Source organism: Monomorium pharaonis, unplaced genomic scaffold (assembly GCF_013373865.1).
Source record: "Monomorium pharaonis isolate MP-MQ-018 unplaced genomic scaffold, ASM1337386v2 scaffold_36, whole genome shotgun sequence".
NCBI lineage: Eukaryota > Metazoa > Arthropoda > Insecta > Hymenoptera > Formicidae > Monomorium > Monomorium pharaonis.
The window spans coordinates 1-27,063 of record NW_023415648.1 but is presented as its reverse complement, the minus strand read 5'-3'; the positions used below and the strand labels follow the sequence as shown (position 1 = coordinate 27,063).

At 36.5% G+C, this 27,063-nt stretch overlaps 1 long non-coding RNA gene and 3 pseudogenes across 1 annotated transcript; 3 read left to right on the top strand and 1 right to left on the bottom strand.

Moving 5' to 3' along the window:
• Positions 1–39: 39 nt before the first annotated feature.
• Positions 40–1,734, bottom strand: LOC118648291 (annotated as a pseudogene).
• An 18,424-nt stretch (positions 1,735–20,158) lies between these two features.
• LOC118648290 lies at positions 20,159–20,784 on the top strand. Its single transcript, XR_004965236.1, has 2 exons — positions 20,159–20,524; positions 20,604–20,784. It is a non-coding gene; the product is annotated as an uncharacterized LOC118648290 (long non-coding RNA).
• A 49-nt stretch (positions 20,785–20,833) lies between these two features.
• On the top strand, positions 20,834–22,183 carry LOC118648289 (annotated as a pseudogene).
• A 1,722-nt stretch (positions 22,184–23,905) lies between these two features.
• On the top strand, positions 23,906–26,876 carry LOC118648292 (annotated as a pseudogene).
• Positions 26,877–27,063: the final 187 nt, after the last annotated feature.

Below are 27,063 nucleotides of genomic sequence, written 5' to 3'. Positions count from 1 at the left end.
TGTTAGAGAAGACGAGACAATTCAAATTGATATATAAAATAAAATCAATTAGATATGAAATAAACATCATTAATAATTAAAATAATGCTAACCTGTAAAGCAAGCTCCTTCTGTTTTCGTTCTAGTTTGTCTTGAGCAATTTGTTGCCTAACTTTTTTCGCGGGCTGCGGCCTCCGCAGCCTTTTCTCGCATCCTTTCCTCGTGTGCCTGTTTTTATCTCTAGCTCTTGCTGCATTTGCCGCATTTTTTGAACGTCGCGTCCCATCTTGCGTCGTTCAACCTCGCGTTCCCGTTCCTTTTTTTGCTCCTCCTCCAGTCGTTGTTTTCGTTGAAGCTCAATTAACTGTCGCGCTCTTTCAAGTTTTTCCTAAAAATGCACAGCAAATATAATTTGTCATTATCACACATTATGTCAACATCTTTAATCAACATACCTCAGCTGTTAATTCATTAGTTTGATTATCTTGCTTAGTTTCAGCATTTGTTCTCATTTCATTATTGTCTTGATTTTCCGTTGCAGCCTTTGCTGTATCTTCCACATTATTTTCATTATTCGAGATGTTTATTGGTGTAACAGCCTCTGTTATACCAGAAGTTAAATTTGCATTTGGATTGGAATTGTTATCATTTATATTAGATGTAGTAATATCAATGGCATTATTGTTACTGCTACTACTGGTAGCTGCAACTTTCTGTTCTGCATCAATCAAATTTAGTGAAGATTGTTTATTACTCTTTCCTGCCTTTGTTACCACATTATCAATTTTGGATGCTAAGTCAGCTGCAGTGGAACTACCAGCAACAATTTCCAGTGGCCGTACCATTTTCTCCAATGAAAAATAAAGATGGTACTGGTACCAATTGATCTAATTGTTAAAATTTAAGGAAAAAATTTTTTAATATGATAAAATCAATATGATAATCTTAGAAGCGAAAGATTAAAATTATTTTAAAGGATACAGATCTGTGCAAAGAATCTGTAAGCTTCAGATCCACTCTCTAATCTTATAGCTACAAAATGTTCTTGCTCTAGGCGAGAAGAGACTTCTGTAGTATCAATTGCTTGAGCAAGTTGCACTGATGTATCGTCTTTGCCTGAAAAAACATTATATCCATATGATTGTTTGAATTTATGGTTGATTTGTTAAAGTATCCATTTTGTGTTCTTCTACACATTGTTATGTATCCATAAATTGTATATATTTGATTAGAAGCACATGATTAAGTTCGGACTAAACCAATGTCAGATATAACCTAAAACTATGAATATACCTTCAATGAATACAACGAAAACTGCTTTCCTCGATTTCGACGTCGCAACCGCCTCATTAATAGATCCCGCAAACCACTTCATTGTATGAGAATATTCGTATATCACCCTTCCTTATGTTTTCTAGCAATATTGATGACGTAATGAAGAAACTTGCGAAGTGACACACTAGAAATTTTGCGATGGAGTTGACGTTTCAAACGCAGAGCAATGCGGAGTAAGGTTCAGTTAGGTACATGATGAGTCGTCACTCTCTACTGTTATCGATGACGGCTTGATTCTACCCCCCACTTCTAATGTATAATAAAGCTTGAATTTTTATTTAATATTCGTAAGAATATTAATTAGCATTTTAACATTTTAATTAATGGTAATAATTGACAAAATTATTTCCTAATGTCTCTCTACACAACGAAACACAATGCACTGATGTTACAAAACAAAAATATTATTTTTATATTATTACAACAGAGATTCACAATAGATTTGTGTCAGAAACGAATCTGACTGGGTTATGATGCCATAATTGATAAATTCCGTTACAGGAAAGGGGAGAACGTAAATAATACGGACAGCGTAACCAAGAATGCTAAAAACGACTTCCAGTCGATGTATCTTTGTCCTGATTATGTATATGCCCATTAGCATATCGATTTCTGTTATTAAAAAGTTATTAAAAAACGAGTCAGAGCGAGTTAAGGCCACTCAAGGCACGAAAATGCCGCACGTAACCAACATAACCTCAAAATATTTCGCACATATAAAATAAATTATATATTATACAATACTATAATAACAATTAATCTTTAAACTTATACGTATCTAATAATTCTGGAAAAGTCACAATTAATAAATAAAAAAATTATGATCTCTCTCGTTAAATCAAATATCTTCGAGATGCTCGATCATCGCAATTGTTTCATTACAAACAATTACAAATCTGGTTGTGTACAGTGTACGTACGTGTTTGGTCTTTGTATCGAAGAGTTTCCGAAGATCCTGATTCAAATTCGAAATATCTTTTAATTTTATTTTATCGCTATCCAATTAAAGAGAGTCTTCTCTAAAAATTCTCTCTACTACTAATATTAGTTTTTAATCCTACATTAGGCGTAATATTTTTTTATCCACACGAATAATGATTGCAATGTAGATGTAATTAATTAAATTTTATATTTGATTAATAAATCTTACATTAACTTAAACTTTATAAAACAGTAAAAAACAAATTAACAAATATTAGGATCAATAAAACAAATGTTTACGTGTGAACATTTGTTATACTGTGTGAAAATGGCAACGCGTATTATAACTTGAATTAATATAACAACATCCAATAGATTGAACCTAAAGCAGGGTTAAAACAATTTTGAGAATAATATATGTAAAATGCATCTAAAATAATATGTGTAAAATTATATATAATGTTTATTGTATGTACAAACACGAGAAATTAAAATTTTATTATTGAAGATATTTTTTCTTTTTTATTTCATGACGATCGATATAAATAACGATCGAGCGTTCAACAGAACGTTTATTTTGCAACAGTTGGCAATTTTTTATTAATTGTAAGATAGGATTATTTTTCTATATTCAAAGTATAATTATTCGATTACATAATGAAAATTGTAAAAAAAACGCGAGCGTTCAGCTGAATATTAATTAAACAGCTTCAGATAAAGGTCATAAAACATACATGTGTATATTTATATTATAGTATCGTTTATTTGCCATTAGATTTAGTCAGGTTTCTTTTGAAATTCAATTCAATCAGTTTTTTTAAGAGTACTATTTTATTTATTTTAGATAGTATAATTTTATTATAAGAAAATAATCACGTTTGTTGGTATAATTACAAAATAATGTATAAAAAATTAAATTTAAAAAATTACTTGGTTTTTATATTTTTCTGAAAAATTATTTTTATAAATGTTTAATATAAAAAAATGAAGAGCAATCTTTTATATTAGTCATCTGAGAGCGGTCATCGCGTGGTTTTAGGTGTTTTCATCCATCAGAGCCTCTATGTGCACAAAATGTGCACATTGAACTATGTAATCAAATATCTATGAATCCCATAGGTAATGTGTATGACTTTTTGGGTCTCTTCTATGCTATGTCCACGTTTATTTGGTTGTTTTCATGCTATACCCGTAAATTTTACAATTATATGCATTCATATTTTAAATGCAAGCATACGAAATACAAAAGTCTTGAAACGAATTTGTCTCCGTTCGTTGTATCTCGGCGCGTAATTTTCGTTCAAACAGTTTTCTCACCGCTTTCCTCGGCTTGCGTTTTCACGCAGTTACGTGACGTCACGCCACTTTCGTGTCATGTTGATTTTCGTTCCGGGCAAAGTTTTCGTATGCGCGTATTTGCTCGAGAAGGATACGCAATCCGTTCGGTAGAATGTCGATCGTGCCAATAATGAAATTTTATTAATCGTCGTGCAATCATACAGAGATACAAAACTCGGGAAGCGAATTGATTTACTTCTGTTTAGTGCGCCTCGATTGTTGGCGCTTTTTTCGGGTTTCGTTTCGTGAAGTCACACATCATACCACTGTTTTAAGTTCTAATTGTAAGTAAATTATTTTTCATGTGAACGAAAATAGTGATTGAATAGGATTCCTCGAAAATCGCGTTTGGCCTATTTGATTTTAAGTGCAAACGCTTGTCCAAAGTTTTTTTCGTCGTCGAAAAAAAGCGAGGCTTCCGCTTCGATGCTTCGGATAATCGCTTCTCGGAAATCGTTGAGGCTCCGGGATGCTTGTCCGAAGTTTTTTCTGTCGTCAAAAAAAAGCGAGGCGCCACTCAGGCGCCAGTCCCCTCGACGAATTCCGAGAAACGATTACCCGAAGCATCGAAGCGGAAACTTCTCGGAAATCGTCCCCTCCACGATTTCCGAGCCTAACGGTTATCTTTTCTTTTTCGCCAAATCCCCGAGTCGCCCGACTCACGGTAGCCAATCAGCTACTAGCTCCGCCTACTATTTTCTCCTTCCCTCTTTCAAACGCTTCGACGACTCCGCGCGGACAGGGCTCAGTTGCGTGACGAGAGGGGGTCGGTGGGTCAGTTGTGTCGCGAAGCTTCGGGAGTGAACATGTACGCTGCTCGTCTATCGAAAAAGAATATCGCGATCGCCTCGTGTGTGTGTGGTGTGGTGTGGTGTGGTGTGGTGTGGTGTGGTGTGGTGTGGTGTGGTGTGTGAAGTGCATCGTCGTTGCCTTCCTCGCTGCTTCAGGATTATCTTCGCCGTTGCCTTCCTCGCTGCTTCAGGACCACTTTCGCCGTTGCCTCCGTCTCTGCTTCAGGACGATCGCTGTGGACCGCTGCAAACGAACATAGTAAGTACATTATATTTTAGTAATACTTTTGCCTGCCCGTCCACAGCGCACCATTATCTAGTTATCTAGTACATTATACTCCAACAGATAATTGAAAAATTTTTTTACTCGCATACTCTCGATCTTAAAATTTTACAATCGCAATCATGCGAGTAACAAAATCTTTCGATTATTTGATGGGATATAATGTTCTAGATAATGGCGCATGGCCCCGGGGTACATGTTTTACTAACAGTTTCGTCAATCTATTATTTTTCAACATTTATTTTTCCGACCGTCGGCACCGCATTCGCGAGAAGCGTAAAGTGCAAAGTTATTAAAGTTTCCATCATTATTCTTACGACAGTTTTCGCTAGTTTTTACATAGCTCCGACTATTTCCATTTGTTTTAATAAATAATTTTATTAATTAATTATTTTTCAAAAATTTTTTTTTTCTACCGTCGGCACAGTAAAACTGTCGTAAGAATAATGATCGAATCTGTTTGCACCTCATACCTCTGCTGAATGCAGTGACAGAAGTCGGAATGGAAAATTGTTAAAAAATAATTAATTGACGGAATTGTTATTAAAACGCATGAAACAGGTCGAAACTGTGCGAGAATTATTGAACTGTAAAAAAGTGATCGAAACTGTTTGCACTTCACGCGTCTCGCGAATACTGTGCCGACGGTAAAAGTAAAAAAATGTTAAAGAATAATTAATTAACCAAATTATTATTAAAACGCATAGAAATGGTCGGGGCTGTGTGAGAACCAGCGAAAACTGTCATAAAAATAATGTTTAATAACAATTCCGTCAATGAATTATTTTTCAACATTTTTTTATTCCGACCGTCGGCACCGCATTCGCGAGAGGTGAAGTGCAAACAATTTTGATTATTTTTTAACAGTTCTCAATAGTTCTCGCATAGTTCCGACTTATTCCATGCGTTTTAATAACAATTCCGTCAATTAATTATTTTTAACAATTTTCCATTCCGACTCCTGTCACTGCATTCAGCAGAGATATAAGATGCAAACAGAGTCGATTATTATTCCTACGATAGTTTTTACTAGTTCTCACATAGCCTCGACCATTTCCATACGTTCTAATAAATAATTTTGTTATTTAATTATTTTTCAAAATTTTTTTCTCCTGCCGTCGGCACAGTATTCGCAAGACGCGCAAAATGCAAACAGTTTCAATCACTTTTTTTTGACAGTTTTTAATAGTTCTCGCACAGTTTTGATTTATTTTATGCGTTTTAATAACAATTCCGTTAATTAATTATTTTTAAACAATTTTTCCATTCCGACTCCCGTCGGAATCTGTTTGCACCTCATACCTCTGCTGAATGCAGTGACAGGAGTCGGAATGGAAAATTGTTAAAAAATAATTAATTGACGGAATTGTTATTGAAACGCATGGAATAAATCGGAACTATGCGAGAACTATTGAGAACTGTCAAAAAATAATCGAAATTGTTTGCACTTTATCTCTCGCGAATGCGGTGCCGACGGCAGGAGAAAAAAGTTTTGAAAAATAATTAATTAACAAAATTATTTATTAGAACGCATGGAAATGGTCGGGGCTATGTGAGAACTAGCGAAAACTGTTGTTAGAATAATGATTAAATCTGTTTGCACCTCATACTTCTGCTAAATGCAATGACAGGAGTCGAAAAGGAAAATTGTTAAAAAACAATTAATTGACGGAATTGTTATTAAAACGCATGGAAATGGTCCGGCTATGTGAGAACTAGCGAAAACTGTCGTTAGAATAATGATTGAAATTTTTTCTCCTACCGTCGGCACAGTATTCGCGAGACGCGTAAAGTGCAAACAGTTTCGATCACTTTTCCGACAGTTCTCAATAGTTCTCGCACAGTTTCGACCTATTTCATGCTTTTTAATAATTATTCCGTCAATTAATTATTTTTTAATAATTTTTTATTTCGACTCCTGTCACTGCATTCAGCAGAGATATGAGATGCGAACAGAGTCGATTATTATTCCTACGACAGTTTTTACTAGTTCTCACATAGCCTCGACCATTTCCATACGTTCTAATAAATAATTTTGTTATTTAATTATTTTTAAAAATTTTTTCTCCTGCCGTCGGCCCAGTATTCGCGAGACGCGTAAAGTGCAAACAGTTTCGATCACTTTCCGACAGTTCTCAATAGTTCTCGCACAGTTTCGACCTATTTCATGCTTTTTAATAATTATTCCGTCAATTAATTATTTTTTAATAATTTTTTATTTCGACTCCTGTCACTGCATTCAGCAGAGATATGAGATGCGAACAGAGTCGATTATTATTCCTACGACAGTTTTTACTAGTTCTCACATAGCCTCGACCATTTCCATACGTTCTAATAAATAATTTTGTTATTTAATTATTTTTAAAAATTTTTTCTCCTGCCGTCGGCCCAGTATTCGCGAGACGCGTAAAGTGCAAACAGTTTCGATCACTTTTCCGACAGTTCTCAATAGTTCTCGCACAGTTTCGACCTATTTCATGCTTTTTAATAATTATTCCGTCAATTAATTATTTTTTAATAATTTTTTATTTCGACTCCTGTCACTGCATTCAGCAGAGATATGAGATGCGAACAGAGTCGATTATTATTCCTACGACAGTTTTTACTAGTTCTCACATAGCCTCGACCATTTCCATACGTTCTAATAAATAATTTTGTTATTTAATTATTTTTAAAATTTTTTCTCCTGCCGTCGGCCCAGTATTCGCGAGACGCGTAAAGTGCAAACAGTTTCGATCACTTTTCCGACAGTTCTCAATAGTTCTCGCACAGTTTCGACCTATTTCATGCTTTTTAATAATTATTCCGTCAATTAATTATTTTTTAATAATTTTTTATTTCGACTCCTGTCACTGCATTCAGCAGAGATATGAGATGCGAACAGAGTCGATTATTATTCCTACGACAGTTTTTACTAGTTCTCACATAGCCTCGACCATTTCCATACGTTCTAATAAATAATTTGTTATTTAATTATTTTTAAAAATTTTTTCTCCTGCCGTCGGCCCAGTATTCGCGAGACGCGTAAAGTGCAAACAGTTTCGATCACTTTTCCGACAGTTCTCAATAGTTCTCGCACAGTTTCGACCTATTTCATGCTTTTTAATAATTATTCCGTCAATTAATTATTTTTTAATAATTTTTTATTTCGACTCCTGTCACTGCATTCAGCAGAGATATGAGATGCGAACAGAGTCGATTATTATTCCTACGACAGTTTTTACTAGTTCTCACATAGCCTCGACCATTTCCATACGTTCTAATAAATAATTTTGTTATTTAATTATTTTTTAAAATTTTTTCTTCTGCCGTCGGCCCAGTATTCGCGAGACGCGCAAAATGCAAACAGTTTCAATCACTTTTTTTTGACAGTTTTTAATAGTTCTCGCACAGTTTTGATTTATTTTATGCGTTTTAATAACAATTCCGTTAATTAATTATTTTTAAACAATTTTTCCATTTTGACTCCCGTCGGAATCTGTTTGCACCTCATACCTCTGCTGAATGCAGTGACAGGAGTCGGAATGGAAAATTGTTAAAAAATAATTAATTGACGGAATTGTTATTGAAACGCATGGAATAAATCGGAACTATGCGAGAACTATTGAGAACTGTCAAAAAATAATCGAAATTGTTTGCACTTTATCTCTCGCGAATGCGGTGCCGACGGCAGGAGAAAAAAGTTTTGAAAAATAATTAATTAACAAAATTATTTATTAGAACGCATGGAAATGGTCGGGGCTATGTGAGAACTAGCGAAAACTGTTGTTAGAATAATGATTAAATCTGTTTGCACCTCATACTTCTGCTAAATGCAATGACAGGAGTCGAAAAGGAAAATTGTTAAAAAACAATTAATTGACGGAATTGTTATTAAAACGCATGGAAATGGTCCGGCTATGTGAGAACTAGCGAAAACTGTCGTTAGAATAATGATTGAAATTTTTTCTCCTACCGTCGGCACAGTATTCGCGAGACGCGTAAAGTGCAAACAGTTTCGATCACTTTTCCGACAGTTCTCAATAGTTCTCGCACAGTTTCGACCTATTTCATGCTTTTTAATAATTATTCCGTCAATTAATTATTTTTTAATAATTTTTTATTTCGACTCCTATCACTGCATTCAGCAGAGATATGAGATGCGAACAGAGTCGATTATTATTCCTACGACAGTTTTTACTAGTTCTCACATAGCCTCGACCATTTCCATACGTTCTAATAAATAATTTTGTTATTTAATTATTTTTAAAAATTTTTTCTCCTGCCGTCGGCCCAGTATTCGCGAGACGCGTAAAGTGCAAACAGTTTCGATCACTTTTCCGACAGTTCTCAATAGTTCTCGCACAGTTTCGACCTATTTCATGCTTTTTAATAATTATTCCGTCAATTAATTATTTTTTAATAATTTTTTATTTCGACTCCTGTCACTGCATTCAGCAGAGATATGAGATGCGAACAGAGTCGATTATTATTCCTACGACAGTTTTTACTAGTTCTCACATAGCCTCGACCATTTCCATACGTTCTAATAAATAATTTTGTTATTTAATTATTTTTAAAAATTTTTTCTCCTGCCGTCGGCCCAGTATTCGCGAGACGCGTAAAGTGCAAACAGTTTCGATCACTTTTCCGACAGTTCTCAATAGTTCTCGCACAGTTTCGACCTATTTCATGCTTTTTAATAATTATTCCGTCAATTAATTATTTTTTAATAATTTTTTATTTCGACTCCTGTCACTGCATTCAGCAGAGATATGAGATGCGAACAGAGTCGATTATTATTCCTACGACAGTTTTTACTAGTTCTCACATAGCCTCGACCATTTCCATACGTTCTAATAAATAATTTTGTTATTTAATTATTTTTAAAAATTTTTTCTCCTGCCGTCGGCCCAGTATTCGCGAGACGCGTAAAGTGCAAACAGTTTCGATCACTTTTCCGACAGTTCTCAATAGTTCTCGCACAGTTTCGACCTATTTCATGCTTTTTAATAATTATTCCGTCAATTAATTATTTTTTAATAATTTTTTATTTCGACTCCTGTCACTGCATTCAGCAGAGATATGAGATGCGAACAGAGTCGATTATTATTCCTACGACAGTTTTTACTAGTTCTCACATAGCCTCGACCATTTCCATACGTTCTAATAAATAATTTTGTTATTTAATTATTTTTAAAAATTTTTTCTCCTGCCGTCGGCCCAGTATTCGCGAGACGCGTAAAGTGCAAACAGTTTCGATCACTTTTCCGACAGTTCTCAATAGTTCTCGCACAGTTTCGACCTATTTCATGCTTTTTAATAATTATTCCGTCAATTAATTATTTTTTAATAATTTTTTATTTCGACTCCTGTCACTGCATTCAGCAGAGATATGAGATGCGAACAGAGTCGATTATTATTCCTACGACAGTTTTTACTAGTTCTCACATAGCCTCGACCATTTCCATACGTTCTAATAAATAATTTTGTTATTTAATTATTTTTTAAAATTTTTTCTCCTGCCGTCGGCCCAGTATTCGCGAGACGCGTAAAGTGCAAACAGTTTCGATCACTTTTCCGACAGTTCTCAATAGTTCTCGCACAGTTTCGACCTATTTCATGCTTTTTAATAATTATTCCGTCAATTAATTATTTTTTAATAATTTTTTATTTCGACTCCTGTCACTGCATTCAGCAGAGATATGAGATGCGAACAGAGTCGATTATTATTCCTACGACAGTTTTTACTAGTTCTCACATAGCCTCGACCATTTCCATACGTTCTAATAAATAATTTTGTTATTTAATTATTTTTAAAAATTTTTTCTCCTGCCGTCGGCCCAGTATTCGCGAGACGCGTAAAGTGCAAACAGTTTCGATCACTTTTCCGACAGTTCTCAATAGTTCTCGCACAGTTTCGACCTATTTCATGCTTTTTAATAATTATTCCGTCAATTAATTATTTTTTAATAATTTTTTATTTCGACTCCTGTCACTGCATTCAGCAGAGATATGAGATGCGAACAGAGTCGATTATTATTCCTACGACAGTTTTTACTAGTTCTCACATAGCCTCGACCATTTCCATACGTTCTAATAAATAATTTTGTTATTTAATTATTTTTTAAAATTTTTTCTCCTGCCGTCGGCCCAGTATTCGCGAGACGCGTAAAGTGCAAACAGTTTCGATCACTTTTCCGACAGTTCTCAATAGTTCTCGCACAGTTTCGACCTATTTCATGCTTTTTAATAATTATTCCGTCAATTAATTATTTTTTAATAATTTTTTATTTCGACTCCTGTCACTGCATTCAGCAGAGATATGAGATGCGAACAGAGTCGATTATTATTCCTACGACAGTTTTTACTAGTTCTCACATAGCCTCGACCATTTCCATACGTTCTAATAAATAATTTTGTTATTTAATTATTTTTTAAAATTTTTTCTTCTGCCGTCGGCCCAGTATTCGCGAGACGCGCAAAATGCAAACAGTTTCAATCACTTTTTTTTGACAGTTTTTAATAGTTCTCGCACAGTTTTGATTTATTTTATGCGTTTTAATAACAATTCCGTTAATTAATTATTTTTAAACAATTTTTCCATTTTGACTCCCGTCGGAATCTGTTTGCACCTCATACCTCTGCTGAATGCAGTGACAGGAGTCGGAATGGAAAATTGTTAAAAAATAATTAATTGACGGAATTGTTATTGAAACGCATGGAATAAATCGGAACTATGCGAGAACTATTGAGAACTGTCAAAAAATAATCGAAATTGTTTGCACTTTATCTCTCGCGAATGCGGTGCCGACGGCAGGAGAAAAAAGTTTTGAAAAATAATTAATTAACAAAATTATTTATTAGAACGCATGGAAATGGTCGGGGCTATGTGAGAACTAGCGAAAACTGTTGTTAGAATAATGATTAAATCTGTTTGCACCTCATACTTCTGCTAAATGCAATGACAGGAGTCGAAAAGGAAAATTGTTAAAAAACAATTAATTGACGGAATTGTTATTAAAACGCATGGAAATGGTCCGGCTATGTGAGAACTAGCGAAAACTGTCGTTAGAATAATGATTGAAATTTTTTCTTCTACCGTCGGCACAGTATTCGCGAGACGCGTAAAGTGCAAACAGTTTCGATCACTTTTCCGACAGTTCTCAATAGTTCTCGCACAGTTTCGACCTATTTCATGCTTTTTAATAATTATTCCGTTAATTAATTATTTTTTAATAATTTTTTATTTCGACTCCTGTCACTGCATTCAGCAGAGATATGAGATGCGAACAGAGTCGATTATTATTCCTACGACAGTTTTTACTAGTTCTCACATAGCCTCGACCATTTCCATACGTTCTAATAAATAATTTTGTTATTTAATTATTTTTAAAAATTTTTTCTCCTGCCGTCGGCCCAGTATTCGCGAGACGCGTAAAGTGCAAACAGTTTCGATCACTTTTCCGACAGTTCTCAATAGTTCTCGCACAGTTTCGACCTATTTCATGCTTTTTAATAATTATTCCGTCAATTAATTATTTTTTAATAATTTTTTATTTCGACTCCTGTCACTGCATTCAGCAGAGATATGAGATGCGAACAGAGTCGATTATTATTCCTACGACAGTTTTTACTAGTTCTCACATAGCCTCGACCATTTCCATACGTTCTAATAAATAATTTTGTTATTTAATTATTTTTAAAAATTTTTTCTCCTGCCGTCGGCCCAGTATTCGCGAGACGCGTAAAGTGCAAACAGTTTCGATCACTTTTCCGACAGTTCTCAATAGTTCTCGCACAGTTTCGACCTATTTCATGCTTTTTAATAATTATTCCGTCAATTAATTATTTTTTAATAATTTTTTATTTCGACTCCTGTCACTGCATTCAGCAGAGATATGAGATGCGAACAGAGTCGATTATTATTCCTACGACAGTTTTTACTAGTTCTCACATAGCCTCGACCATTTCCATACGTTCTAATAAATAATTTTGTTATTTAATTATTTTTTAAAATTTTTTCTTCTGCCGTCGGCCCAGTATTCGCGAGACGCGCAAAATGCAAACAGTTTCAATCACTTTTTTTTGACAGTTTTTAATAGTTCTCGCACAGTTTTGATTTATTTTATGCGTTTTAATAACAATTCCGTTAATTAATTATTTTTAAACAATTTTTCCATTTTGACTCCCGTCGGAATCTGTTTGCACCTCATACCTCTGCTGAATGCAGTGACAGGAGTCGGAATGGAAAATTGTTAAAAAATAATTAATTGACGGAATTGTTATTGAAACGCATGGAATAAATCGGAACTATGCGAGAACTATTGAGAACTGTCAAAAAATAATCGAAATTGTTTGCACTTTATCTCTCGCGAATGCGGTGCCGACGGCAGGAGAAAAAAGTTTTGAAAAATAATTAATTAACAAAATTATTTATTAGAACGCATGGAAATGGTCGGGGCTATGTGAGAACTAGCGAAAACTGTTGTTAGAATAATGATTAAATCTGTTTGCACCTCATACTTCTGCTAAATGCAATGACAGGAGTCGAAAAGGAAAATTGTTAAAAAACAATTAATTGACGGAATTGTTATTAAAACGCATGGAAATGGTCCGGCTATGTGAGAACTAGCGAAAACTGTCGTTAGAATAATGATTGAAATTTTTTCTCCTACCGTCGGCACAGTATTCGCGAGACGCGTAAAGTGCAAACAGTTTCGATCACTTTTCCGACAGTTCTCAATAGTTCTCGCACAGTTTCGACCTATTTCATGCTTTTTAATAATTATTCCGTCAATTAATTATTTTTTAATAATTTTTTATTTCGACTCCTATCACTGCATTCAGCAGAGATATGAGATGCGAACAGAGTCGATTATTATTCCTACGACAGTTTTTACTAGTTCTCACATAGCCTCGACCATTTCCATACGTTCTAATAAATAATTTTGTTATTTAATTATTTTTAAAAATTTTTTCTCCTGCCGTCGGCCCAGTATTCGCGAGACGCGTAAAGTGCAAACAGTTTCGATCACTTTTCCGACAGTTCTCAATAGTTCTCGCACAGTTTCGACCTATTTCATGCTTTTTAATAATTATTCCGTCAATTAATTATTTTTTAATAATTTTTTATTTCGACTCCTGTCACTGCATTCAGCAGAGATATGAGATGCGAACAGAGTCGATTATTATTCCTACGACAGTTTTTACTAGTTCTCACATAGCCTCGACCATTTCCATACGTTCTAATAAATAATTTTGTTATTTAATTATTTTTTAAAATTTTTTCTTCTGCCGTCGGCCCAGTATTCGCGAGACGCGCAAAATGCAAACAGTTTCAATCACTTTTTTTTGACAGTTTTTAATAGTTCTCGCACAGTTTTGATTTATTTTATGCGTTTTAATAACAATTCCGTTAATTAATTATTTTTAAACAATTTTTCCATTTTGACTCCCGTCGGAATCTGTTTGCACCTCATACCTCTGCTGAATGCAGTGACAGGAGTCGGAATGGAAAATTGTTAAAAAATAATTAATTGACGGAATTGTTATTGAAACGCATGGAATAAATCGGAACTATGCGAGAACTATTGAGAACTGTCAAAAAATAATCGAAATTGTTTGCACTTTATCTCTCGCGAATGCGGTGCCGACGGCAGGAGAAAAAAGTTTTGAAAAATAATTAATTAACAAAATTATTTATTAGAACGCATGGAAATGGTCGGGGCTATGTGAGAACTAGCGAAAACTGTTGTTAGAATAATGATTAAATCTGTTTGCACCTCATACTTCTGCTAAATGCAATGACAGGAGTCGAAAAGGAAAATTGTTAAAAAACAATTAATTGACGGAATTGTTATTAAAACGCATGGAAATGGTCCGGCTATGTGAGAACTAGCGAAAACTGTCGTTAGAATAATGATTGAAATTTTTTCTTCTACCGTCGGCACAGTATTCGCGAGACGCGTAAAGTGCAAACAGTTTCGATCACTTTTCCGACAGTTCTCAATAGTTCTCGCACAGTTTCGACCTATTTCATGCTTTTTAATAATTATTCCGTTAATTAATTATTTTTTAATAATTTTTTATTTCGACTCCTGTCACTGCATTCAGCAGAGATATGAGATGCGAACAGAGTCGATTATTATTCCTACGACAGTTTTTACTAGTTCTCACATAGCCTCGACCATTTCCATACGTTCTAATAAATAATTTTGTTATTTAATTATTTTTAAAAATTTTTTCTCCTGCCGTCGGCCCAGTATTCGCGAGACGCGTAAAGTGCAAACAGTTTCGATCACTTTTCCGACAGTTCTCAATAGTTCTCGCACAGTTTCGACCTATTTCATGCTTTTTAATAATTATTCCGTCAATTAATTATTTTTTAATAATTTTTTATTTCGACTCCTGTCACTGCATTCAGCAGAGATATGAGATGCGAACAGAGTCGATTATTATTCCTACGACAGTTTTTACTAGTTCTCACATAGCCTCGACCATTTCCATACGTTCTAATAAATAATTTTGTTATTTAATTATTTTTAAAAATTTTTTCTCCTGCCGTCGGCCCAGTATTCGCGAGACGCGTAAAGTGCAAACAGTTTCGATCACTTTTCCGACAGTTCTCAATAGTTCTCGCACAGTTTCGACCTATTTCATGCTTTTTAATAATTATTCCGTCAATTAATTATTTTTTAATAATTTTTTATTTCGACTCCTGTCACTGCATTCAGCAGAGATATGAGATGCGAACAGAGTCGATTATTATTCCTACGACAGTTTTTACTAGTTCTCACATAGCCTCGACCATTTCCATACGTTCTAATAAATAATTTTGTTATTTAATTATTTTTTAAAATTTTTTCTTCTGCCGTCGGCCCAGTATTCGCGAGACGCGCAAAATGCAAACAGTTTCAATCACTTTTTTTTGACAGTTTTTAATAGTTCTCGCACAGTTTTGATTTATTTTATGCGTTTTAATAACAATTCCGTTAATTAATTATTTTTAAACAATTTTTCCATTTTGACTCCCGTCGGAATCTGTTTGCACCTCATACCTCTGCTGAATGCAGTGACAGGAGTCGGAATGGAAAATTGTTAAAAAATAATTAATTGACGGAATTGTTATTGAAACGCATGGAATAAATCGGAACTATGCGAGAACTATTGAGAACTGTCAAAAAATAATCGAAATTGTTTGCACTTTATCTCTCGCGAATGCGGTGCCGACGGCAGGAGAAAAAAGTTTTGAAAAATAATTAATTAACAAAATTATTTATTAGAACGCATGGAAATGGTCGGGGCTATGTGAGAACTAGCGAAAACTGTTGTTAGAATAATGATTAAATCTGTTTGCACCTCATACTTCTGCTAAATGCAATGACAGGAGTCGAAAAGGAAAATTGTTAAAAAACAATTAATTGACGGAATTGTTATTAAAACGCATGGAAATGGTCCGGCTATGTGAGAACTAGCGAAAACTGTCGTTAGAATAATGATTGAAATTTTTTCTCCTACCGTCGGCACAGTATTCGCGAGACGCGTAAAGTGCAAACAGTTTCGATCACTTTTCCGACAGTTCTCAATAGTTCTCGCACAGTTTCGACCTATTTCATGCTTTTTAATAATTATTCCGTCAATTAATTATTTTTTAATAATTTTTTATTTCGACTCCTATCACTGCATTCAGCAGAGATATGAGATGCGAACAGAGTCGATTATTATTCCTACGACAGTTTTTACTAGTTCTCACATAGCCTCGACCATTTCCATACGTTCTAATAAATAATTTTGTTATTTAATTATTTTTAAAAATTTTTTCTCCTGCCGTCGGCCCAGTATTCGCGAGACGCGTAAAGTGCAAACAGTTTCGATCACTTTTCCGACAGTTCTCAATAGTTCTCGCACAGTTTCGACCTATTTCATGCTTTTTAATAATTATTCCGTCAATTAATTATTTTTTAATAATTTTTTATTTCGACTCCTGTCACTGCATTCAGCAGAGATATGAGATGCGAACAGAGTCGATTATTATTCCTACGACAGTTTTTACTAGTTCTCACATAGCCTCGACCATTTCCATACGTTCTAATAAATAATTTTGTTATTTAATTATTTTTTAAAATTTTTTCTTCTGCCGTCGGCCCAGTATTCGCGAGACGCGCAAAATGCAAACAGTTTCAATCACTTTTTTTTGACAGTTTTTAATAGTTCTCGCACAGTTTTGATTTATTTTATGCGTTTTAATAACAATTCCGTTAATTAATTATTTTTAAACAATTTTTCCATTTTGACTCCCGTCGGAATCTGTTTGCACCTCATACCTCTGCTGAATGCAGTGACAGGAGTCGGAATGGAAAATTGTTAAAAAATAATTAATTGACGGAATTGTTATTGAAACGCATGGAATAAATCGGAACTATGCGAGAACTATTGAGAACTGTCAAAAAATAATCGAAATTGTTTGCACTTTATCTCTCGCGAATGCGGTGCCGACGGCAGGAGAAAAAAGTTTTGAAAAATAATTAATTAACAAAATTATTTATTAGAACGCATGGAAATGGTCGGGGCTATGTGAGAACTAGCGAAAACTGTTGTTAGAATAATGATTAAATCTGTTTGCACCTCATACTTCTGCTAAATGCAATGACAGGAGTCGAAAAGGAAAATTGTTAAAAAACAATTAATTGACGGAATTGTTATTAAAACGCATGGAAATGGTCCGGCTATGTGAGAACTAGCGAAAACTGTCGTTAGAATAATGATTGAAATTTTTTCTCCTACCGTCGGCACAGTATTCGCGAGACGCGTAAAGTGCAAACAGTTTCGATCACTTTTCCGACAGTTCTCAATAGTTCTCGCACAGTTTCGACCTATTTCATGCTTTTTAATAATTATTCCGTCAATTAATTATTTTTTAATAATTTTTTATTTCGACTCCTATCACTGCATTCAGCAGAGATATGAGATGCGAACAGAGTCGATTATTATTCCTACGACAGTTTTTACTAGTTCTCACATAGCCTCGACCATTTCCATACGTTCTAATAAATAATTTTGTTATTTAATTATTTTTTAAAATTTTTTCTCCTGCCGTCGGCCCAGTATTCGCGAGACGCGCAAAATGCAAACAGTTTCAATCACTTTTTTTTGACAGTTTTTAATAGTTCTCGCACAGTTTTGATTTATTTTATGCGTTTTAATAACAATTCCGTTAATTAATTATTTTTAAACAATTTTTCCATTCCGACTCCCGTCGGAATCTGTTTGCACCTCATACCTCTGCTGAATGCAGTGACAGGAGTCGGAATGGAAAATTGTTAAAAAATAATTAATTGACGGAATTGTTATTAAAACGCATGGAATAAATCGGAACTATGCGAGAACTATTGAGAACTGTCAAAAAATAATCGAAATTGTTTGCACTTTATCTCTCGCGAATGCGGTGCCAACGGCAGGAGAAAAAAGTTTTGAAAAATAATTAATTAACAAAATTATTTATTAGAACGCATGGAAATGGTCGGGGCTATGTGAGAACTAGCGAAAACTGTCGTTAGAATAATGATCGAATTTTTTTCTGCAGTGACAGCTTTAAGCCCCCGGACACACTTTTGCATAACGCATAACGTATGTACATAAGCAAATTGGTTTTATAAGCAAAACCAACCAGTTTCGGCTCTTATAGCGGTTTTCTATATTATTTATTTATATTTTTAAAAAAGAAGGAGCCATTTATATAATCACATTTAAAATTAATAAGCAAATTGATTGGTCCATAAGCAAAGTGCATAAGAAATTCAACCAATTAAATTTCTTATGCATTTATGTTATGCGTTATGCAAAAGTGCGTGCGTGGGCTCTTACGGTCATAACTGACGTTTGTACATACATACTACTCTTCCGAATCTGTTCGTTTAGCGCCTCTACGTGCACATAAATTGTAGTTTAAACTACGTATAACAAATATTTCCAACGGATAACACGTATTTTTTTATTCAATTCCAGACTATGTTTACAAAGTGTTGATTTTTATTATTCTAACTTAACAATTAAACAAGAACTGATTTCAAACGATTCTTTTTTCGGGTTTTGTTTCGTGACGTCACGCATCATACCGCTTTTCTGTCCCCCCCCCCCCCTTTTTTTTTTTTGATTCGCCGCCAATCAGACAAGCCATACTTTTCACTTATTTTTACAAATATAAACGGTCGCGGCAACTGAAATTCTCGCACGCGCTTTACATTTTACCCGTGTGTGACACATTATCCGTAATATCGGGATTGCCGAATAAAGTATTGGGCGTTATTAATGTGCGGTTTGATGTGAAATAGCAGGATGATGTCAGCAGAAAGCGGCATCCAGGGAGCGACTCGGTATTCCGGAAAAAGAATGTAGCAGTAGCAGCAGCAGGAGTAGCGACAGCAATCGGTGAGTGAATTTTTATCAAATCAATTATTTGAATTTATATCATGTATATGTGGTATTGCACATTTATAGAACACGATTATGCACATTTGCATAAAACAGAGTTAAAATATGAATGCATATAAATGTAAAATTTGCGGGTATAGTATGAAACAGAACCAAATAAACGTGGACATAGCATAGAAGAGATCCAAAAAGTCATGCACATTATCTACAGGATTCATAGATATTTGATTACATAGTTCAATGTGCACATTTTGTGCACATAGAGGTGTTGATGGATGAAAACATCTTAAAACAACGCGATGACTGCTCTCAGGAGTCTCAGGTTCCTCTCTGATAAAAGTCATAACAACGTAATTACATTATACGTATATTTATTTCATTCATTTAATACATTATACACATATCATATATAAGGATACATTGTTCATCATTAGGAACAATTTCTTGTAGCAATTAATTAATATGTACTCTGCAGTGGTTTAATTGCTATTGCCTTCCGAGAGCAACTAATATATATATCAATATAATATCCGACATTTTTTTAAAGATTCTGATCAGATTTGAACCATGGTCTTTCGGTATGAAGGACAAACAACCACCTAGCTTTTACGTTGTTGAACGATCGCTACATTATTCATGTATTAATTAAGTATCATATAGGCTCTACGATCCAATCACGCATATATTATGTAGTAATCGCTTATTTGCCATTATAGTCAGGTTTCTTTTGAAATTCAATTCAATAAGTTTTTTAAAAATGCTGTTTTATTAATTTTATATAGTAATTTCATTATAAGAAAATAATCGCGTTTGGTTGGTATAATTATAAAATAATTTATAAAAATTAAATTCAAAAAATTATTTGATTTTTGTGGAAAATTAGTTTTATAAATGTTTGATAAAAAAAATAGAGAGGGATCTTTCATTCTTCAAGAAAGAATGAAAAGCCACTTGGGCTCTAACAATTCTCTTCAGTTTCGCTCCCATGTAATTTGCACCTTGTTTACGACTTCTACTTTCTCTCATATGTGTATTCGAATATTACTTGAATATTACTTGTACAAGTTAAGAACTCTCGATGCCTGTATATATGGTAAAAATAGATAAAATAGTACTTTTGAGAAATATTAAACTGAATTTCACAATTGTGACTGTCCATCTAGTGGTTAATAAGCGATTTATTAGATAACGATGTCGCGCGGTGGAAGTTGACACTTGACAGTTTGACACGATAATCAATTAACATAACCTGACATAACCTCAAATTCGCGGTGAGAGAGGACACGTGTGACGCTCGCGATGGATCTTGTGAAGTTGATTCTGGAAGATGACTAGAGAAAAACGCCTTCTCAGTTTTCACGAAGTTGCGCGTATTTCGTCTTTTTTTAAATGATATACAATATCTTGTAACTTTGTGCCAAGATGCGTTTTTATCCCTGTGTGTATGCATGTCTGTGAACTCTTTGTAAGAAAAGATTCTTTTCTCTGCAAGAAAACTTTTCGAAGAATTAAATTAATATTTACAATGTTTGTTGTACTTGCAGGTCACAACCAGATTTATACTTAAAAAACCTAACGAGAGACAATGTGCAGTTGTTAATAAAATCTGCCAATTGAATGAGTGGACGAAGTTGTAATAGTCTTTATTGTCAAAACCTACATACATATTGTCTCGTTCATGGGTTATTCCAAAACCTAAACCTTTAACAAAGTGCAAGCAATTTGCCAAAGAGAAGGAAATACAAATGAAAAAGAAAGGAAGGTCCAAACTAAAATGGGACAAGGAATTAAAGGTAAGATTTGTTTTTACAGAAACTTCTATTATATAACAGTAGTAATGGAAACAAGTAGAACTGTAATCAGTTCCTACATGTCACCACTCTAAATAATTCCTCGGTGACTCCCTAAAGATTACAAAATTTGAAAATCTATGTACATGGAATATGCGAGTTAAAACTTATGAAATGTCATACAAGTCTGTTGCTCTTACATGGAGTTTTTTAATATCTCACTTATTTTATGTGTGTATATAAAATTAAATCATTAATAAATTAATGGTTTAATGAATGAAAAGGCTCACAATAAATTTTTCAGTTTACTTGATTTCTAATTTTTTTTTTTTAGAATGGATTCCATATGGTTACAAATGAGCAAAAACACAGGAACAGAAAGAATGGTTGGTAGAAACCAAGAACAATTATGATCGACTCACGATTCGTTTACTAAAGCCAAAACAGTTAAGCAGGAAAGACAATTTAAAAAAATGCACGAATTGCAAAGACTTCGAAATATAACCAGAGCGAAAAAGGTCAAATTATCGAAATCATTTACTCACTGTTGCCAGAGAACACTTCCTGAATTCTCAACAGCTTTCCAAAGCTTTAACTATAACGTGTCGACCGCTGCTTCAGAAAATTTCAATCCAGGTACACTCTTCGAATACTTAATTACTATAAAATTTTTGCTTTTACGAGACTATATGACATAAAATTTTTATAGATTGTCGAAAGAAAAGGAAACAAGAGGAATTGCCAAAGAAGTGTCAGGAAATAAAAGGAAAAGAAATGCAGCTCCATTAAATACTGAAGAAAAACGTTGGAACCAAGGTCTCGTGGATAATGTTTTGAAGAATAGCACGAAGATTCTACGCGATGATTATTCGATGGAGGTTGCAGAGTAAGGACCACAAACATAAACTTTTGCATAACGTGTAGTGCATGACGCATAAGAGAATCAATCAATGAGAGTCGTCTATTTCACTCCCCAGGCTAAAAATAAAAACCTCTGATTGGTTAATTCTTTTATACGTTTATGCATTATGCAGAAGTCTGTGCTCTTGTCCTAAATTTTTACTAACACAAATTTAATCTAGCTACATTACATTATGGGCGATGTAACAATAACGCGATATTTACGTGTTGCAGGATAAAGCAGTTTGCAACGAGTGGTAGTAAAAAGAAGAAAGGAGCATTAAAAAAAACAATAAGAGTAAAACCGCTAAAAAGCCAAAGGTCAGAAAAGGCAAAACGAGATTTACACAAGATGATTGGCGTTAGAAAGCAAAGATAAATTCAGATGTCTGTAACGATATTTCTAATAATAAATAGAATTTTATGTTTATAAATTTTAAATGTATAAATTTTCTACAAAAAGATTGTTTCTTTCTTTAAAACATTGTTTCTTAAACTTACAATAAAAATTTAGTAATTTTATATAACATTTTTCTATTTTCTTAGGACACAGGGGTCATGTAATATTGGTGATATTTCGAATTTACGCGCGCAGCAGTCTGGCAATCCTCGAGCTCGTCGTCCGAGTCCTGAATGGCTGAATCATCATCACTGGTGTTTATGATACGTGCGAACGTTTATGTATGTAGGTTTATATACGTGATGCGATAGCGTCAGAGAGCTTTCTCTTTGCTTTATTTTTTTAAATCCGATTTACATTCTATTATTGGCGACAAATCTGAACCATTTTCTAAAGAAACACTTATAAAACCGTTATAGTGAGTCAGACTTAACATAGAAAGTATAAAAATTTTTGTTTTGTAATTAAAATTTTTGGAGCAATTTTCAACAAGATCTCGGTTAAGATTTTTGTCATGGAGCCGTACGGCTGTGGAGAGGAAAAAGAGCTAAAGGCAAGAATCAATTATATGAAGAACTCAATGAATGCTCAATAATTCTTTAATATGAATAGAGAAACACAGTGATTAGTGATCGATTATTAATCTTTACTGTTAGATCTCTAAATGTAGACCAATTAGCGACTGGTTGTTTTTTTGAGCGTAGCCAATGATTGCCTTTAGTTCTTTTTTTCTCTCCACAGCCTTGGACTCTGTGACAAAATTCTCAAAAACTGAGGTCCCTGTTTCTAGCATCGATTAATTTAGTTGCTTTTGTCATTAGACACGTGCTCCTGTATAAAGTGGATAAAATTGAAACGACTCGTTTATGCTGCTCATTGTGAATGCGCCTTAGCTGATATAACCTGAACAAGAAACGGCGGACTAGAACCATTTCTGCGTAGTCTGTACTATGTAAATGATGTCGCGATAGCTTGCGGGGGGGAAACGAGTTTCATACTGTTTTATTAACACGACACGACTGAGTGGACATAGTCTTCGGGAATGGCGCAGTGTATAAGAAAAGGTACGTATAACGTAAATCAATCTTCAGCGTACACAATCATATGTCGCGAGAATCGAGGGACTCCGCACGCAGAGGTTCCGAGTAGGTAGAGTAGTGTGAGCGATGCGGCGGTCCGCGTGCGCCGCCATTTTGTCCGATTCCGCCGTTCGCGTGCGAGCGCGAACGACGGAACGGCGGAAAACAAAATGTCGTAATGGCGAGGAGTGCGTCTATTCAGCATACACTGATGTCGCGGATTAATAAGTTCGGGACGTACACGTCCGCCTTCTACCTCACGGTTGTCTCGTCGCGATTTTTATCTCGCGCTCACGGGTTCGCGCACTCCCTCTCTTTCTCGCCGTGCCCGTTGTGTCCTGGCAACTTCGGCTCTGTGGAAGCTGGGAGAACTCCGTTCCCCGTTCGCGAAGGATCGCGACAGCGTGCCGACGTACGCGTCGCGTACACATCGTGAATCATATTCCTCGCGATATGGAGAGGTGCGACCGGAGTGACGCGCGATAATCGCGTTACTCACGCGATTGATTCTGTCGCGATAGACACACACTCACACATTCACACATACACACAATACCACACACTTACCATACACTCTCACACACAAGACGCACACGCTACATTCCGGAGCACGTGCGCGCTTCTTCGGCGGCGGACGTCGTCATCGTCGTAAGTTCTTTGGTCATACCGCTCCGCGCGCGCGCTTATCTCTTCTGGTATAATATGAAATCGGGGCGAGCAGCATGAAGGTAACCGTGTGCTTCGACAATGTCAGGGTGGTGGTCCCGTGCGGCGACGGAACCTTGCTGGTCAAGGATCTGATGCACGAGGCCATTCTACGATACAGGAAGGCCACCGGCAAGAATGACAACTCCCTGACGATCAACAGCCTGTCCTCCCTGACGGGGGGCGGCTTGCTCGATCAGGACGACAGACTGTGCGACGTGGCCGACGACAGGGAACAGATTGTCGCTCACTTCGCCAGCTCCGACCCCGCCAGTCCGTTGGCGGGGATGCGGCGAGCTCGGTTGGCACCAACAGTCCCGACTTCTTTCATCGAGACGGCAAGGAGGACAACCGGCAGGTTTATCCAATCGATATCCATTCCTCAGTGTCTAGCAGTATTAAGAGGAGAAAGCGCGAAGCGTCTGTCGATGCACGCGCTTTCCACGAGGGAGCCATCCCTCACCACGTATCCGCTCAATCCCTACCCAGGGAGTCCAGGCGTAGGGAACCTTTAGGTCAAGATTCTAAGGCTTCGTACGAATTCGGTAGTAACATTGTAGAGTCTGACAATCGGGAGGTGCGAGAGATAGTGATAAAGAACGAGGCAGGGCCACTGGGGGGCTCCACGTGGTGCCATGCTACGACCTGCTCGGCAACGATCAGGGGCTCAGGGTCGAGGGTATCGAGCCGAACGGTCGCATCGCCAGGGACGGGCAGATCGACCTGCACGACAATATTATAAAGATCAACGGTCATAACCTGTTGCACATACCGTTTCCTAAGGTACAAGAAATCTTTCGAGCATGCATGAACGATCCCTGTTTACAGATCTCCGTTGTCAAGCATAAAAAGCGGGCGAGGAGCGAGAAGTCTCTGCATAAGAGCCACGGAAAACACCAGCGGGAGCTCAGAGAAGACCGAGGGCGACGAGAGTGTCAAGAGACTTCAGTGCAGCAACTATAATCTTCTGCAGACCGCCAACACCAGGAAGATCGGACGGATGATAGAGATAGAACTGGTGAAGGGAAGCAACGGCTTGGGCTTCAGCGTTACCACGCGCGACAATCCCGCCGGAGGACACTGTCCATATACATTAAATATCCTGCCGAAAGGTGCCGCGGTAGTAGAGGACGGCAGGTTTGAGACCAGGCGACAGGTTGCTGGAGGTGAACAATAAGGAGATGACTGCAAAAGCCAGTCGGAAGTCGTGGCGTTGCTTCGAAGTATTCCCGCCGGTGGCAAGGTGAGGATGGTCGTGTCGCGCCAGGAAGAGATCTCCTCGAACATTCCGGAACATTCTCAGGGTAGTCTAGCGACGTCCGCGCCCCGGTCGCCGAAGTAGCAACGGACAATTCCAAGTACTGGAACACACAAATAGATCGCCGACGAAGAAGAATGACAATGTGCACGAGAAGGCTGTGAGCGCTCATAGTGCTGCTTACGAGAAGTGCACGTACAAGTCGGGTAAAGCGGCCTCGGATGACGTCGTCTTGTCTCCGCGGAAGAATCGCGTGATAATGAATCTGGATATACCGGTGCACGATTCCGAGAAAGCGGTCTAGGCGTCAGCGTTAAGGGCAAGACAAACAGTTCCGACGACAACACCAACATGGACCTGGGTATCTTCATAAAGAGTGTTATCCACGGGGGCGCGGCGTCCAGGGACGGCCGCTTGCGGACCAACGATCAGTTGCTCAGAGTTAACGGAATCTCCCTGCTGGGGTGTCCAACGCCGACGCGATGGAGACCCTAAGGAGGGCGATGCTCAACACGGATAGCTCAGTAACCGGTGTGATTAATCTTATAATAGCTAGGAGGGTGTCGTCGTACGACGCTGCGAGTGAGAAGAGTACCGTAGATAATTTACAGTCTCATCGTAAACCGGAATCCGTCAGCAGTATATACATATCGGATTCCGCGAAGATGAATGATAATGGCATAGTCAAGGAAAAAAACACTTTGAATTCGCAGACCGACGTATTGGACAACGGGGGACTGTTGTCATGCGTAACAGCCTCGCCGTGGAATCCTGTTATTGATAGGCTAACGGAGCAATATAGCAAGAGTAGCTTGAGAAACGAAAGTTACTGTCTAGCCACGAATAAGACATGGATAGAGCCTATCAATAACGTGAAAAAAATTATAGGATCGCGTGATGATCGAGTTGAATCGGTATTGCTGGAGGAATCTAACGATAGCTCTCAAGGAAACGACACTAACGAAATGCGAGGATAAGGACAGCCAATATTCCGGAGATCCCCACCTACGATAGTCAGTTATCCTTGGAGGAGCTGATTCTTCGTCGAATAAGTTTTCTCGCGATGCTCTCGGCAGACAGAGCATGTCCGAGAAACGACCACGCCGCGCTGGACGCGAAAAACCGGACGACACTTACAAGAGAAACAAAAAGTTGCGCGAAGGTAGAGAAATAAGAACGCGGAACAAGTCAATCAGAAGTCGACGATCAGCCCAAACGAGCAATCACTCGAGCAACTTAGGAGATTATTCGAAGAGAGCGGCAAGTCGAACCCTTTGAAACACACGCGAGTAAAGGGGTCTTAGCTGGCAATACAAGTGCCGACAATAATGTAAAACATTACGAGAAGTGTTGATGTTGCTCAATCGAATATGTATACTATACCCGGCTGCAATAATAGTTTCTTTCGCAGCCGAAGAAGCACTGGCTCGTAGACGATGTTCGCAGTGGGTTACGAGTAGCAATAATATCAAAGACGAGCGAGAGGGTTTTTCGAACAGGTCGCGGGGACGTAAAGCAGGCTTCTCTCAATTCGGCATTGGATGACCGATATAAGCGGAAGAAGAACGGCCTTCGGTCGATACTTCGATGAATAGGAATAGGAAATCGCTTAATTTGGAGATAGTATAGAAGCAAGGCACGAAAACTAGTAATACTGCAGTGGAAGAATCAGTTATATCGCATAATAAAAACAAAGACAATAAGCAAAATAAGTGCAGATATTGATAAGTAAATAGATATATATATATACACATTCACCTTAACGCGCATCTGCCAAATATATACACATTTTTTTTGCATATATATAAATATATATATTTTTATCTATATATATACAATCTGTTCCAAAGTGCCTTATATCATTAAAAGAAA